At 32.6% G+C, this 7828-nt stretch overlaps 1 pseudogene; it reads right to left on the bottom strand.

Annotated features, from left to right (window-relative positions):
* Window positions 1-3746: 3746 nt before the first annotated feature.
* On the bottom strand, window positions 3747-7540 carry LOC140804451 (HIPL1 protein-like; annotated as a pseudogene).
* Between the last annotated feature and the right edge of the window lie 288 nt (window positions 7541-7828).

Here is a 7828-nt window from a genome sequence, read left to right as displayed (position 1 = left end):
CTAATGACTTATTTGGTGTTCATGAAACAACATGAGGATACCTAAATTTGTACATAAAGTACCTAATTTTCATCATGTGATATTTAATGTGTCCCTTTAAATACTAACATGCGTCAAACTTTTTGTCATTATAAAATTAATGATTTATAAAATACTCATCAATATTAATTTACAATACTTTTTGAGAATGACTTATTTGACAATCATGAAATAACAAGATGATACTTTATTAGTATTAATCCATAATATTTATTGGTAATCATTGATTATACTTATCAGTATTATTTCATTATACTTATGAGTGTTCATTTAAAATAATCATTAATATTCATTAAATAACAAAGGAATACTTCATTTGCTATCATCATTATTAGTATTTATCCATAATATCTATTGGTAATTATTCATTATATTTATTAGTATTTTTTCTTTATACTTATGAGTATTAATTTATAACATCATCAATATTCATTTACATTAATACTTGTTGCTATTCATTAAATAACAAGAAAATACTTCATTTGATGTCATTCTATTAGTATTCATTCATAATATTTATTTAGAATCATTCATTATATGTATCAATATTCTTTCATTATACTTATGATCATTCATTTATAATAATTATTAATATATATTCATTCTCAATACTTGTTGATATTCATTAGTATTAATATTTCTTATTAATATTCATTTACAATACTTCCTGATGATATCCGTGAAGTCATAATATGATACCTAAATTGGTACATAAAATACATAATTCGAGTTACTAGATACTTCTTGTAAATAAATAAATACAATTATTCAATTATTTGGGGATGTAAATAAACATCCGTGAATTCAAAATAAGATACCTAAATTGGTACAGAAAGTATCTAATTCATGTCAATATGTACTTAATTTAGCTTTGTAAATACCATTATTCTCTTATTTGGTACATAAATAATACTTGATTTAGCCTTGTAAATACCTTTATTCTCTAATTAGGTACAAAAAAAAAATACCTAATTTGAGTCAATAGATACTTGATTTGGTCCCGTAAATACCCTTATATCATTATTTGGGAATGTAAATAATATATTATGGAGTTAACCTTGAGTGACTTTTGTTGGTGACATCTGTGAAGTCAAAATAGTATATACCTTTATTCCATTATTCGAGTCAATATGTACTTGATTTGGCCCTATAAATACCTTTATTCCATTATTCGACGATGTAAACAAATTCGAGTATCACATTTTTACCCATTCAGGTATCATATTTTTACTTCACGAATATCATCATCAAATGCCAATTGATATTAACTTCAAACTATATATTTTGACATCATCAAATAATCAAATTTGAGTTTTTAAAAGGTAAAATTAAGTATTTGTGGACTTGAATCAGATAGTATATGTATTAATTTAGATATCACATTTTTATTTCACGAATGTCATCATCAAAGGTCACTCAAATTTAATTTCAAACTATATATTTTGACATCTACAAATAATTGGATTTGAGCATTTAGGGAGTACAATCAAGTATTTGTAGACTCGAACTAGATACTATTCATATCAATTTAAGTATCACATTTTTACTTAAAAAATGACACCATTAAAAGCCAAACAATATCAATTTCAAACTAGATATTTTGACATCCCAAAATAATCAAATTTGAGTTTTTAAAGAGTAAATCAATTATCAGTGCAATCTAATTATGTATTATTTGTAACAATTTAGGTATCACATTTTTATTTTACGGATCTCATCATCAAAAGCCAGTCAATATTGACTTCAAATTATATGTTTTGACATCCTTAAATAATCGAATTTGTGTCTCAAATGCTAAAATAAAGTATTTGTAGACTATAATTAGGTATTATTTGTATTAATTTAGGTATCACATTTTTAATTCACGAATATCATCATCAAAGACCACTCAATACTAACTTCAAATTATATAATTTTGGCATCCTCAAATAGTCAGATATAAGTATTTAGGGAGTAAAATCAAGTATTTGTAGACTCGAATTATATACTCTTTTTTTACCAATTTAGGTATCATATTTTAACTTCACAAAGGACACTATCAAAAGTCACTCAATAGTACTTCAAACTATATTTTTAACATCCCAAAGTAATCAAATTTGAGTCTTAAAAGGATAAAATCAAATATATGTGAGATCGAATTAAGTATTATTTGTACCAATTTTATTATCACATTTTTAATTCACGAATTTCATCATCAAAGACCACTCAATATTAACGTTAAACTATATATTTTGACATTCTCAAATAATTGAGTTTGAGTCTTTAAAATATAAAATCAAGTATTTGTGAAATCGAATTAGTTTGTTTATATGTATTAATTTAGGTATCACATTTTTTACTCCATGAAAGTCATCATCAAATATCACTCAATATTATATAAACTTTGACATCCTCAAATAATTGGATATAACTCTAATTCGTTTTTAAATATACTTAATTGACTAATATACATAATCAAACTTAAAAAATAATAGTTTCCGGAGAACTCATTGAAGGATAAATCAAGATGAATAAGATTTGAGACCATTGAGGTGTCCAGAAAACCGATTTTCTTAAAGAACCAAGTTTCTCAAATTCAAAAGATGGGAACATGAACAAAAATATCATTTCAAGTCCCAAAATGAGAGAAGCCACCAAAAAAAAATTGTGAAGAACTTAAATCAGTTGACAAGCAAAAAAAAAAGAAGAAGAAAAAAACATAAAAGTTTTATATCTAGATTTGCTTGTGACAACTTAAAAAAAATCAGCAAACACTTGAAAGAATGCCATTTGTAAAACATAGTTAAACATGAAGCATAAATTCAAAATAATCAAACACATAAAAGACACGATATTTGGAAAACATACTCAGACTAGAAGTATAAACTCAAAATAGAAACTTCATATTTCAACAATTTCACATCCAAAATCGTCCGAGTATATTCGATATTTGAGTTGCGTCTTTCGAAATTAAGGAAAAAAAGAGGATGACAGCCATCTTACACTGCTGAGCTTGACATTGAATTGCATTTTTTTATGCCAAAAAAGAATACGACAGATGAGACGATAGACGAGCTTGTGGAAGGGGCTGCTGGAATTGCTTGAGGGAGCATACAATTATTTAGGGTAAACGGGTGGAAGATTTATATTTAATAAATAATTAAGTAACAAAAAAGTAAAATTGTAAAGTTCAGTAGATATATAAATGAACCAAACCGTTTGTCAGCTATTTGAAGTTCGATTCGATTATATCCCTAGTTGTCAGGTATCAAATCACAAACTATATTACATAGATACTGAATTCTAACCTAAACATTGGCATATGGATTTTACCTCAATTTACCCTTTTTAAATAAATAATTGAATATTTAAATTATCTTTATAAATGATTTAATTAAGTAATATTTGAAATAATTTAAATATTATAAACATAATAAATAATAATCCAAAAATAAATCTTTCAGAATTGAGTTTAGAATGGGGCTTGAGATGGAGATATCTTACTATTTAATGTTAATTCTGAAATCTGATGATTATCTTTGATGTAGTAAAGTCTGTATAACCAAAGATGTTAGCAAAAGATATACCAAGTCCTATCCAACTACAAAAACAAATCAGATTTAGGGATCGTTCTATATTTAGACCTAATTTTAGGGGTGTTGCTGTAATTTTCTCTTCTCAATTCTATCTTCATGCCGAAGGAATAAGTGCCTATTTTCAAGTGAAGATTGATGGAAACTGCAAAAGACATACAACATGGAAGGCTGTAATTCAATACAATGATGCAAATTAAAACAATTTTCATAATAATGCATAATAGTTCATAAAAACCAGGCAGAACAAAGAGGTCAACACAACGAAAGTCGAATATGGATCTCTCGAAAAACCTGCTTCCGAACGAGGGGACGAATCAGGACCTGGTGAAGGCGACGTAGTCTCCTTAGCGCACGTGTAGTTGCAACGACTTGCTCGAACGATCCTATAAACGCCACTATTCGTGAGGAGGTAAACATCCTTATTGTTATCTTCCCCAAATGAAAATATGTAACTCAATGCCGGGAGTGAACTTTCAGGAGAAAAACTGCAGTTTATAGGAGTGTCGTGGGCACAACTGAACGAGATCCTGCTACTCACAAATTTCCCGCTGTTGATGGGATTTTCACTGCCTACCCAGATAGCACCTCCGTAAAGATCTGCATACAGATACCTGGAACCGGGTACCCAAAAAAGATTAAAATGCAGAAAAGTCACTCCCCTCGACAAAATCTGTATCCATTGGGTAAATTTCTTGAAATTTCCTTCATGTTTTCAACATTGATGTGTACGATATTTTATACAACAGCTCTATGTAATATAGCTTTGGCATCATCTCAAAGAGTGTAGTTACTTACTTTCCATACATACAAGGATCGGTGGTGGATCTGTAGAAGTAGCCACCGGTGATTGATGCTGAACCTTCGTTTGTATTAACATCAGAGCGATTATATCCCATAACAGGGAAAATTGCCTTTATTGAGCTAGGTGTAGTATTTCCGCCAGGTGACTGAGAAGGAGAAAAGAGGTGAGGGCCCTCATAGACACGCCATCCGTAATTCCCTTCTTTGGTGATCAAATCTACCTCTTCATACTGATCCTATTAAAGGATTACGACCACTTTAATACTCATAAAGATCACTTGCAAGAAGGGTTGGATATGGAAATGGAGATAAGACCAAACAATAATATCTTTGAACAGATGTCCTAGTTCCGTAGGGCCATCACCGAGACTCGCACTGTAATACCGAGTTTCACATTGAATTGTGGGAAGAGTGTAACGGGATTTATAAGCCCATGTGATGGACTCTTCTAATTAGTTAGATGATCATTTTCGTAAATGAGTACAAATACAAGATAGTAGTTAATAACCCGTTATGTAGAATCTCATTTGCATGTTCCAATTGGCATGGGGGTGACATACAAAACCTACATAACCAAAACCACAACCTAGCAGCAACCCACCAATCCACCCTCTAATGTAGGCGCAGAAATTTCGATGGAGGGGGTTCCAGGGAGAAGAAGGAGAAATTAATGCATAATACCTACGATACTGGAAAAAGATCGTATAGTTACTGAATTATCAGTTGTTTCATTTGAGGTTATCTGTATATTTATAGAAACCAAGTGTTGTAACCAACAAAAGTTATTGAAGTGCAACGATATACCTGCCCAACATCAGCACATAAAAAGTATGAAGGCCTTATAGAATCGAAACTGCAACGCCAAGGATTCCGGAAACCCATAGCCCAAATTTCTTTGGCTAATCCTTTAACGTTAGCGTATGGGTTGTCCACTGGAATTGAATAGTTTCCCCACAGATCAAGGTCATTAACTTCATCAGAACCTAAACAAAAAAGGTCATGAAGACAAGAAAGAAAAGGTTTTATTATGCAACTTACAAGATTAGCATATCAATTTTTGCATAAACGCTTTATAGTTCAAATTTTCTATTATTTACTGACTTTGGTATTTAAAACAACTCACTCGGTGTTTTATCGATGTCAAACCTCATGATCTTCCCAAGCAAAGATTTCTTGTTTTGAGAGAAATTGTATGGATCGGACATCCCCCCACCATCTCCCATCATAAAGTACAAATACCCATCAATTGGGTCCGAAAAGGATTTGGCCTCCATGGTGTGCTGTAAATGGAAGTCCCATTGTAAATATCCTTCTAACTTCAGAAGGGTTAGCACGACTTGCCTGGTAAAAGAAAAGATACCTGAAACTTGTAACAATGAACAAAATAAAATCAAGAACAACGAGTTTCACTACACACACACACACATATATATACCATTGAAGGCTGGGAAGCACTGCCATTAACAGTGAACTCTGCTATAACGCTTTGATAGCGACAAGGTTCCGCACCGCTGTCGGGACTTAGTTTCGAAGGATCACAATTCACATCAGAATTACACGCACATCTTCCATCACAGTTCGGCCCATTTGCTTTGTCACAGCTGAACGACGCAAAAAACCCGGCCATTTTCCATGAATTTTGGGTGAAATGCGATTCCCAACAATCCAAATTCAGTATCAAAGTGAACTTCATCCGTTAAGTCAAGAAAGGGACTGGTTTCCAGCTCGAGTATTCCTCCAGAGCCCTCGTCTGGGATCGTTGCCAACCAAATGACACCTTGTTGGTTTGAGAAAAGGGCGCGGTTGGAGCCATCAGGATGAGCAACCATGTTGATGTACGATCCGTTTCCGATTTTCTCAAGGCACATACCAGTTTGGAGGGCTCGGAATTCCCGTACTATTCAGAGTGACAGGTTCACCAGCAAAGCAAGCCATCCCATCATCAGATGCTCCACCCAGGGCATCACAGAAATCAGATTGTGATTGCCAGAGATTGGTCAGTTTGGTGGAACTTGAGTTTGTGGGTATTCCAGCTCGACCTTGCAACGAAGCAGAGAAGGGTGAATTGAGAATAGACACATTTTGACAAGTGTTCCATACTTTTGAACAAAAGTCGTTTGTAGATTGGAGGGATTGTGTCGAATCTTGTGAAACAGTGGAGTTGCAAAGAACTGGAACTTCACGAGGAACTGAACCGATTCGAAATAGCTCAGGCCGAAAATGGATCACACCTCTGTAAATAATGAGATACAACATACTCAACATGAGATTCTATTATCTCTAATGCAAAAGTACATGAAACAAAAAAGACAAATACCATTCTCAACAAAAAGATAGACAACTAACAGTAAATTAGACATTTACAGGGAACCGCTCGTGATACACGCGCATAGCTTCAAACTCATATAAAGATCTACAATTAAAGAATGAACCTTTACAATAAAACCAAAACATAAATCCAAACATATATCCACACAGTCTCAACAGGAATCTTGTGTAATAAAATAACATGAATATATAGAAACAAAATACATAATTCTCACCGCACAAAGGATTGATTTGAGAAGAGAAGCACAGTCAGTATCCGAAACATTCATCGACAAAAGCTTCTGCTTCAATTGCATATTTTTAGCATAGTTGCAGCATGTGGTTTCATTGTAAGCACAAAACGCCCCACGATAGTTCGGAGCATATGGTGCTCCTGTAAATCAAAATTTCAGCAAAAGAAATCATATTTAACCCAAAATTCTAGGGAAAAAAAGAACCATAATAAGCCCAAACCAAATAATTTAACCAGAGAGAACCACAAAGCACAACAAAGACCAATAAATTAAAGCCACAAACTTACTTGAATCAGTACAGAGAGGCAGAGCAACGGAAATATCAAGAAACTGCAGCAAGACCAAGAACAAAAGAATAATGAAACGAATGCCTCCTCCCATGGTTCCAAAGTAACAAAACTATCATAGGAGAAAGCCAAGAAACCAGATTTTGAAACAGGGAAGTGGGATCAGCGATGTGAAGCCAAATGGTCCAAAAAATTGACATTATTTCTAGTTGCTGGAGTCGAGAGATGAAGATATACATATAATAATGAGAGGGCAGCTGAGAAGAAATTAATATCCCTTGACCAAGAACCCCGGCTGGATGAGGTATGGCTGGTCCAACAGGCACACTTGCACTAGCATTAAAAAATCACAAAGCAAATTTAAAACTTATCATAAAAATCCTTGTATTTTCTCCAATAAAATCCATTCTCTAATTTCGAGCACCTATAAACTCAATTTAATAAAATTTGACTGACTTTCTCTGAACCACCCCTTGCATATTCGAGATTAATATATTATTTGCATATTTATTTACACAAAAAAATTATTCATATTTGTCTTACTAATTAAAAATAATATTATCGA

This window comes from Primulina eburnea, chromosome 11 (genome assembly GCF_022965805.1).
Source record: "Primulina eburnea isolate SZY01 chromosome 11, ASM2296580v1, whole genome shotgun sequence".
Classification (NCBI taxonomy): Eukaryota; Viridiplantae; Streptophyta; class Magnoliopsida; order Lamiales; family Gesneriaceae; genus Primulina; species Primulina eburnea.
The sequence above is the reverse complement of the archived record's forward strand: the minus strand, read 5'-3'. Positions and strand labels throughout refer to the sequence as shown.